Raw genomic sequence first — 10,023 nt, forward strand, 5'->3', positions numbered from 1 at the left:
AAAAATCTACTCTTTTAGTGAGAAGACTCTTTGGAGTAGTTAAACCTGGACGTTGGAGCAGAAAGGGCCAAGACCATCACATAGTTACACACCCATGATTGAGACCAAATCCATTCTGACACTTATTCTATAGAACATTCACTAGAGTTCTCCTGGCAGCCACTAGCCATCGGTATAGTAAAATACTAGTCAGTATTTCTGTTTCTGAAGCGCCCCAGGATTCTGAATTGGATTGCAGGGAACATTATTTGTAGCTGGAATTCCAGGTACTCTCCTAAGAGTCTTGGTGTTTTATCTTTATTTTTAATCTTTATTTCTGCATTTAGACACTGGGGGTCAGTATTTATTCATAAATGCCTCTGGGTTTGACTGCAAACCTAGCTCTTGCTATTTACAAAAGGTAATGTCTAAAGGGTCCTGGAATTGATTGTGGGATTTCCTTCTCTGATTATGTAACTACAGAGCTCAGCCTAGGTAAACATAAAATGTAAATATAAACATCGTGGATCCCCATGGGATTGTAACCTGGGAAAGATGCAGACAGTTTTCAATCTAAAATACAAACTAATACCAAGTCCTTGTTGGTTTCTGGAGACTTGTCTGGCAACGTTGTTCCTACGGATGCACTCAGATGTTTGGCAGGATTTGGCCGTCATCCTTGACCTTCCTTCTTCTGATTACTTATTGAGTCCTGCTGGTTCTCTCTCCTCATACCTTTCAAATTCATCTCCTCTCTGTCCCCATTGCTCAGGCCTTGAGTCACATCCTCATCTTTTCTCTCTTTAAACATTTCAACAGTCTTCTAGACGATCTTCCTGCCTCCGCTTTTGCTCTTCTTCAATCCTCTCCAAGATTTGTCAGGGTGACTTTTCGCAAGATCTACCACACAGAACTTCACGCAGACTTTCAGAGACACGATCATTTTTTAAGGCTCTGCTTTGGCATTCATCTCCCCTCCATTGCCTGCCCCACTTTGCCTTCTTTTTATTTCCTGCCTAACATCTGCTTATCCCTCAGAGCTGTTAGCCTCCCATGGATGCCTGTGATTTACCTGTGCTGGATCTCACCTGTTCCTTTGTCTTTTCACTGGCAGAAGAATTGAATGAATTCAAGTTCTCTGCCTCATGAAGCTGGGTACCAGACAAGGTCATGCAAACTTACTCTTCAGAATCCCCCAGGGACCTCCCTGGTGGTCCAGTGGTGAAGAATCTGCCTTCCAATGCAGGGGATGTGGGTTTGATCCCTGGTAGAGGAACTAATATCCCACATGCCACAGGGCAACTAAGCCTGCGTGCCGCAACTACTGAGCCTGTGCGCTCTGGAGCCCATGCACTACAACTAGAAAGAAGCCTGCCAGCGCGCTCTGGAGCCTGCACGCCACAATGAAGATCCCACGTGCCGCAACTAAGACCCAGCAGAACTAAATAAATAAATAAATACTTCTAAAAAATTTCAAAAAAGAATCCCCCAAATTTATCTCACTTGAGCATTAAACTGTCCATTTATTGTAGATTTATTTTAAAATATTTCTTGTCTAGAGATATTTGGTCTTAATCTGTACTGTGCTTTGTGGCTGTCTTCCCACTGTGAATCCATGGAAGCAAAGATGGAAACCCTGCTGCTGGTGGATAGGAAGGCAAGTGAGGCTGAGTAGTCCTTCATCTCAGAGCATTTCTCCATAGGCAGCTGCTATAATGGTGTGGAAACAGGTTATTTAATGAGTTGTGTTCTTGCCTTTTATTCAAATTATAGAGTTAAATGTAGCAATATAAATATTTTGAAAATAACTACAGAAAACTCCTTAATCCTACAATCCTGAAAACTATTTCATTTTTTTCTTATATGCATTTTCACATAGATATATTCTTAATTTATATTTGATTTTGTATGCTTTTCTTCATCATAAACATTTCTCCATGCTTCATGGGCTTCAAACAATCTTACTATATGGATAAATACCATTCCATTATTTGGATAGAATTTAAATGTTCCAAAGGGAAACAATGAGATGCTTTCAATGTTCTGCTATAATAACTAATTCTGTTCATATAACTTCTCTCCAGGCCCTTCCTGAGTGTTTATGAGGCCAGATACTATTTGTCCAAATATTTTAAAATATCAAGCTAACATTTTATGTACCTTTACAAATATATCTTCATAACAAAAATCTTGAATGAGGTGTGTATGTGTGTGTATGTACACATGCATGTGTGTGTGCACATGCATGCATGTGTGGGTGCGGAGGCAGAAAAAGGTGTTTAAGAAACAGATAACAGATAATATCAGGATAGCTTGAGAATAGTTATGAGCAATGAAGCATCATGATATGGGATTGGAGAAGTAGACAGAAGCCAGACAGGGCCATGGTGGGATGTATGGAAGATATAGAAGGTCTTCTAAACAGAAGAGTGGTCCAGTGGCCCAAGCCCTCGCTGCCACTGAAGAGCTTCAGCTACATGAACACACTTTCTCCCCAAGGCAACATTTACATTCCACTATTGAGAAATATGATCCCTATAAGAATCATAAATCCTATATTATTTAAAGAGAGATTAAGGCTCCCAAATGTATGAATCATTGACATAACTGAAGGGAGAAAGGGACAGCAACATAATAATAATAGGAGACTTTAATCCCTCCTTTCAGCTATGGATAGAACAGCCAGACAGAAGATCAATAAGGAAACAGAGGGCTTGAACAACACAGTTAGACCAGTTAGACTTAACAGACACATACAGAACACTCCACCCCAAACAGCAGAATACGTTCTCAAGTGCACATGGAACATTCTCCATGATAGACCACACGTTAATCCACAAAACAAGTCTTAACAAATTTAAGAAGTTGAAATCATGTAAAATATCTTCTTTGACCATATGGAATGGAACTAGAAATCAATAGCAGGAAGAAAACAGGAAAATCCACTAAAACGTGGAAATAAATAATTGATTCAAACAACCAGCAAGTCAAAGAAGAAATCACAAGGGAATTTAGAAGCTATCTGGAGATAAAATGAAAACACAACATACCAAAATGTATGGAATACAGTGAAAGCAGTAATAAGAGGAAAGTTTTAGTGGCAAATGCTTACATTAAAAAGAAGAAGTCTCAAATCAACAACCTAATTTTACACCTCAAGGAACTAGAAAAGAACAAACTAAACCAAAAGTTAGTAGAAAGAAGGGAATAAAAAAGATCAGAGCAGAGATAAATTGAGAATAGAAAACAATAGAAAAAATTAAAATCAAGAGCTTTTTGAAAAATTTTTATTGGAGTATAGTTGATTTAAAATGTTGTGTTAGTTTCTGCCATACAGCAAAGTGAATCAGTTATACATACACATATATCCACTCTTTTTACGATTCTTTTCCCATATAGGTCACTGAAGAGTATTGAGAAGAGTTCCCTGTGCTATACAGTAAGTTCTTATTAGTTATCTATTTTATATATATATGGTAGAGTGTATATGTCAATCCCAGCCTCCCAATTTATCCCTCCCCCACTTCCCCCACAGTAATCATAAGTTTGTTTTCTACATCTGTGACTCTATTTCTGTTTTGTAAATAAGTTCATTTGTACCATTTTTAGATTCCACATATAAGCGCTATCATATGATATTTGTCTTTCTCTGTCTGACTTCACTCAGTATGACAATCTCTAGGTTCATCCATGTTGATGCAAATGACATTATTTTGTTCATTTTTTATGGCTGAGTAATATTCCATTATATATATGTACCACATCTTCTTTATCCACTCATCTGTTGATGGACATTTAGGTTGCTTCCATGTCCTGGCTATTGTAAATAGTGCTGCAATGAATATTAGGGTGCATGTATCCTTTCAAATTAAGTGGAATAACTAAGAAAAAAATGAGACTCAAATAACTAAAATTGGAAATGAAATGGGGGACATTGCAACTCAGAATGTCTCAGAAATAAAAAGGATTATAACAGAGTACTATGAACAATTATTTGCCAACAAATTGAATAACCTGGAAGAAAAAGATACATTCCTAGAAACATACAACTTACCAACACAGAATCATAAGAAATTTAAAAATCTGAAGGGACATATAGCTAGTAAGGAGATTAAATCAATAATCAAAAGCCTCCCAACAAAGAAAAGTCCAGGACCAGATGCCTTCACTGGAGAACTCTACCAGACATTTCAAGAAGAATTAATACCAATTCTTCTTAAACTCTTCCAAAGAATTTCAAATGAGGGAACACTCCAAATTCATTCTATGAGGGCAGCATTACTCTGATATCAAAAAAGAAATAAAAGCCACCCAAATTGGAAAGGAAGAAGTAAAATTATCTCTGTTCACAGATGACATGATCTTATATGTGGAAAACCCTAAAGATTCCACAAAAAACATGGTTAAAATTAAGAAATTATTTCAACAAAGTTGCACGATACAAAATCAACACATAAAAATCACTTGTGTTTCTATACACTAATAATGACCAATCTGAAAAAGAAATTAAGAAAACAATCTCTGTTTACTATAACATCAAAAACAATAAAATGCTTGGGAATAAATGTAACTAAAGAGAAGAAAGACTTGTGTACTGAATACTACAAAATATTGCATTGCTAAAAGAAATTAAAGAAGATACAAATAAATGGAAAGTTATCAGTGCTCATGGATGGGAAGACTTAATGTTGTGAAAATGTTCATACTACCAAAAGAGAGCTATAGGTTCAGTGCAATCTCTATCAAAATCCCAATGGCACTCTTTGCAGAAGTAGGGGAAAAAAATCTTAAAGCTGAATCTCATAGGACCCTCAATAGCTAAAACAATCTTGAAAAAGAAGAGCAAATTTGGAGGCCTCGCACTTTCTGATTTCAAAACATACTACAAAGCAACAGTAATCAAGACCATTGGGACTGGCAAAGAGACAGATGTTGAGACCAATGGAACAGAATAGAGAGTCCAGAAATAAGCCTTTACACATATGGCCAAATGATTTTTGATAGTGGTGCCAAGACTACACAGTGGGGAAAAACAGTCTCTTCTCAAATGGCACTGGGAAAACTGGATATCCACATGCAAAATAATGAAGTTGGACACTTACACCATTTATAAAAATTCACTCAAAAATGGATTAAATGCCTAACCATAAGATGTAAAACTATAAAGCTGGCCAAAGAATAAGGTTGTCCAATGAAGCTATTTTCACCCTTTTACAAACACATATGGTGCCACATAAGTTCATCGGGACACTGAGTGGAGCTAGTGAGCTTAGATTTTTCAAACAAAATTGAAGTGTTTGCTTTTCTAAATGGGAGAAAATGGAGTTTGCTTTCCTTCTTTTCTCAAACCATCTTCGATTTTTGGGGAGTCCAGAGCTGGTGTATGAACGCCTAATTGGATTATATGAATGCATACCTAGGAGTAGGTAAACTAAACATTTTATTTGCAAAAAAATAAAATATTGTGCCTTCTTCAGCATAGGGTATTTAAAGCCATAGAGCCCCAGCCTTAGAAAACTATCAGTGTCAGGATCCTTAGTTAGTTAGAAACAGTAGAAACCACTCTAGCTAGTCTAAACAAAAAAGGAATTTATTAAAAGAGATCAGATGCCTCACAGACTCTTTGGGAAGGCCAGAGAGTTAAGCTTGGAAGGCCACTCAGCTGAGAATAATACACAAAGCACAGTGTGGGATGGCTCCAGCAAGGACTCCAATGCCCCTGCCACTTGGATTCAAATACTGCAGCTCCCACCGATGATGTTGGAATAGTATAGAGATTCCTTAAAAATTTAAAAATAAAATTACCATCAATTCTGCTGTTGTAGTGTGAGAGCAGCCATATACTATATGAAAATGAATGGGTGTGGCAGTGTTCCAGTAAAACTTTATTTACAATAAAAGGCAGTGGGCCTGATTTGATTCACAAACCAGAGTTTGCCAATCTCCACTCTAGAGCAACGTCATTGGTGGTCTTATTAGGGTGTGAATGTTCATAGATATTAACACCACTTTTAAAAGGTGAGAAACTTGCATGTCTTCACTGGGTGCTGGAAATTCTGCTGCTGTTATCCCAATTGGCAGTGGTCTGGTAGATGGCAAAAATGGCCATACATTCTTCTCCTCCCTTATCCACCCATCCATGCTTCCTTACCATGGAAGTTTGAATGCCCTCTCACATAATTCTGGGCTCAGCCAATGGGATGTCAGGAAATGTGACATAAGCAGAGACTTGAAAAACGTGTGCACAGTGGAGCTTGTCTTCTCTTAAAACCCTGAGGCTGCCCATGAAGAAGTCCAAACTGACCTCCTGGATGATGAGATACACATGGCCCAGTCACTCCTGTTACCCAGACCTACAGCTTGACAAACAGCAGCCCTGTGATTGAGCCCATCCTAGATTGCCCATCCACTAGCCAATTTGCCAGCTCAGCATGAACACATGAGTGAGCCCAGCAATGATCAACTAAGCTGACCCAGACTACACAGTCCAGCCAATCCACAAAGTCATAAGCTAAATAAATGGTTATTATTATAAGCCACTGTGTTTTAGGGTATCAGCAGCAAAAGCTATGTGCTATGCATTTTTTTCACTTACCTTGTCTCACTTTACTCTGCTCACAATAACCCAGTAAGGCAGGAGGGGCAGGTATGTAATCCCCATACTGCAAGGGGAGGAAATTGAGCTCCACAGAAGCTTAATGACCTGCCAAATATCAAACTGCTAATAAATAAAAATCTGGGTCTAGAATGGAAGTTACCTTGATCCCCTAGTCAAAATGTACATATTGACTATATTGTTTTGTTTGGAGTAAAGCAAAAGAGAAATTATGGCTTCAGCTCAGCCAATAGTTCTGCTAATATAGTCTTATCTCCTCCAATTACCATCTAAATTCAAAGGATGGTCCCTCTGTCAAAATCTGTTCTATCATTTACAAGCAATTATCAAAGTATCCAGACTTGGGTAGTAATACTTTCAGGTGATTGTAGGGAATAAGCAGACAAATATCTCCTATGAAAAGCATAATTTGGAGGAAATCAGTATCTCAGTCTCTACAGGTCTCTGCTATGGTTTCTCACTTGCTGTTAACTCTTACAGATGTCAGTGTAGGTAAACGTGCTCAGCACATTATAAGCAAAGATCCTAGGATGGAATCTTGGCTCAGTGCTAATACCAAGGCAAGTTCTTGGTCCTCAAGAAGCCTACTCTCTGTTAAGGAGCTTAACTCAAGTTTGTCATTAGCTATGGTTCTAGGTGGAATACACATAATGTCATTAGCTATGGTTCTAGGAGGAATATGCATAATGTCATATTAGCTATGGTTCTAGGAAGAATATACATAATGTCATGTTAGCTATGGTTCTGGGAGGAATATGCATAATGTCATGTTAGCTATGGTTCTAGGAGGAATATGCATAATTCATGTTAGCTATGGTTCTAGGAGGAATATGCATAATGTCATTAGCTATGGTTCTAGGAGGAATATGCATAATGTCGTGTTAGCTATGGTTCTAGGAGGAATATGCATAATGTCATTAGCTATGGTTCTAGGAGGAATATGCATAATGTCGTGTTAGCTGTGGTTCTAGGAGGAATATGCATAATGTCATTAGCTATGGTTCTAGGAGGAATATGCATAAAGTCATGAAGCAGCAACAATAAAATGCTGTTGGTGCTCATTTGCAGGTTCACAAAATGTTCATGAGGGTGATATCATTGACACTGAGCTTTAAGGATCACAACAGAAGGACGGGAAGCCAGAGGGGTGAATAAATTTCACAGGACTTGGAGACTGATTAGAAGGGATCTGAGTAAATGGGAAGACCCAGACACACTAAGGCAGGTTTTAAACAGGAGTGACCAGAAAAACCTTAATTAATAAGGAACTGATTCATAAGTGCACCAGTCTAGGATTTGCTAATGATAAGAAGTCAATGAAATAGGTGTTAGTTTACAGTCTAAAGAAGAAAAGGACTGGTTTAGGGAAACAGACAATCAGTTATTTTGAATACGTTGGGCTTAAGGTGTCAATAGATTATCTACATAGGCATGTCCTGTGACCAGTTAAAAACATAGCCCTGGACCACAAGAGAGAAGCCAAGGGGCTCAGCTTGGCTCAGCTGTGGTTCCTACGTTATGGAGTTTTGTGAGAGTTAGATAGGATAACATATCTAAATGTCTAGCATAGTGCTTAGCTGCAGAAGAAAGTTTAAATGATCATTCAGTCCCTAGAATAAACAGCTTGCTTACCTGACTTCCCTCTTCTCCCTTGATGATGGGGGAGCCTAACTTTGGGTGTCTCCTTGGATCTGCCAAGACCACCTGAAAGGCCTTTACTAAGCACCCACCACCAAGAATGGTTTGTGAGCTTCACAACTAAGAGTGCTTGTGAAGGTCTTGGCAAACGTTTCCTGTGAAGGGCTAGCTGGTAAATGCGGCCATCCTTGCGGGTCGTAGGAACTCCCTCAAAACTACTAAATTCTGCTGTCGTAGTTAAGAGCAGCCATGGACTATTTGAAAATGAAAGGGTGTGGCCGTGTTCCAATAACTTCTTTTTACAAAAACAGGCACTGGGCCTGATTTGGTTCACTGGTCAGAGCTGGCCAATCCCCACTTTGGAGCAATGTCTTTGGTGGCCTTATTAGGATGTGAATGTCCATAGATATTAATACCGTTTTTTAAAGATGAGAGACTTGCATATTTAGTGCACTCTAGTTTGAGGGGACTATCCCATACTCAGGCCCTGTTATTTAATGATTGCACCGGGAGGGAACACCTTATTAGACCGCTTTTGAGTGCGTGGACTGTCTTGTTGAAGAGCAAGCATCATCTCCTCCCACCAGCACCATGCCTAGCACATGACACGAGTGGCAGAAGCCACTAGGTACCCACCTAAGACACAATCTCTCCTTGTATAATAAAACACTGCAGGTAGGGTCATAACCAGCCAGCCAGAAACTACTTTTCCCAGCCTCCCTTGCAGCTCGAGTGGCCATGTTTCTAAGTTCTCACCAATGGAGTGTGAGCTAAAATGAAGAGTTCAGCTTCCCACCCTCACATCCTTAAAAGGAAATTGCTGCCCTGGACTTACTTTCTCTCCTCCCTTCCTTCAAGCTGGCACAAAAACATCCAGAGTCCTGGCTCTGACCATGTAAGTGAGGACAGTGCTAGAGACCAGGGCTTCTCAAACCAAAGTGCATAAGCGTCATCTGGATAGCTACCCACCAGCAGAAGAATGAAGTTAGACCTTTACCTAATACTGTGTATAAAAATTAATTCAAAATGGGGGCTTCACTGGTGGCGCAGTGGTTGAGAGTCTGCCTGCTGATGCAGGGGACGCGGGTTCGTGCCCCGGTCCGGGAAGATCCCACATGCCGCGGAGTGGCTAGGCCCGTGAGCCATGGCCCCTGGGCCTGCGCGTCCGGAGCCTGTGCTCTGCAATGGGAGAGGCCACAACAGTGAGAGGCCGGCGTACCGCAAAAAAAAATAAAATTAATTCAAAATGGATCAAAGACCTAAACATAAGACCTAAAACTATGAAACTCTTAGAAGAAAGCTTCATGACATTGAATTTGGCAATGATTTCTTCACATGACACCAAAGGCACAGTCAACAAAAGAAAAAATAGACAAATTAGACTTCATGAAAATTAAAAATTTTTGTGTATCAAAACACAGTATCAGCAGAGTAAAAAGACAACCCACAGAGTGTGAAATAGTATTTACAAATCACCTATCTGATAAAGGATTAATATCCAGAATATATAGAGAACTCCTAAAACTCAACATAAAAAAACAACTCAATTCAAAAATAGACAAAGGACTTGAACAGACATTTCTCCAAAGATATACAAATGGCCAATAAGCACAAGAAAAGATTCTCAACATCACTAATCATTAGGGAAATGCAAATCAAAGCTACAATGATATGCCACCTCACCCCCTTTAGGATGGCTACCATCAAAAACAAAAGCAAAACAGAAAACTACAAGTGTTAGTGAGGATGTAGGGAAACTGGAACTCTTGTACACTGTTGATGGGAATTTT

This window comes from Leucopleurus acutus (assembly GCF_964270905.1).
Source record: "Leucopleurus acutus genome assembly, chromosome: 9".
Lineage (NCBI taxonomy): Eukaryota > Metazoa > Chordata > Mammalia > Artiodactyla > Delphinidae > Leucopleurus > Leucopleurus acutus.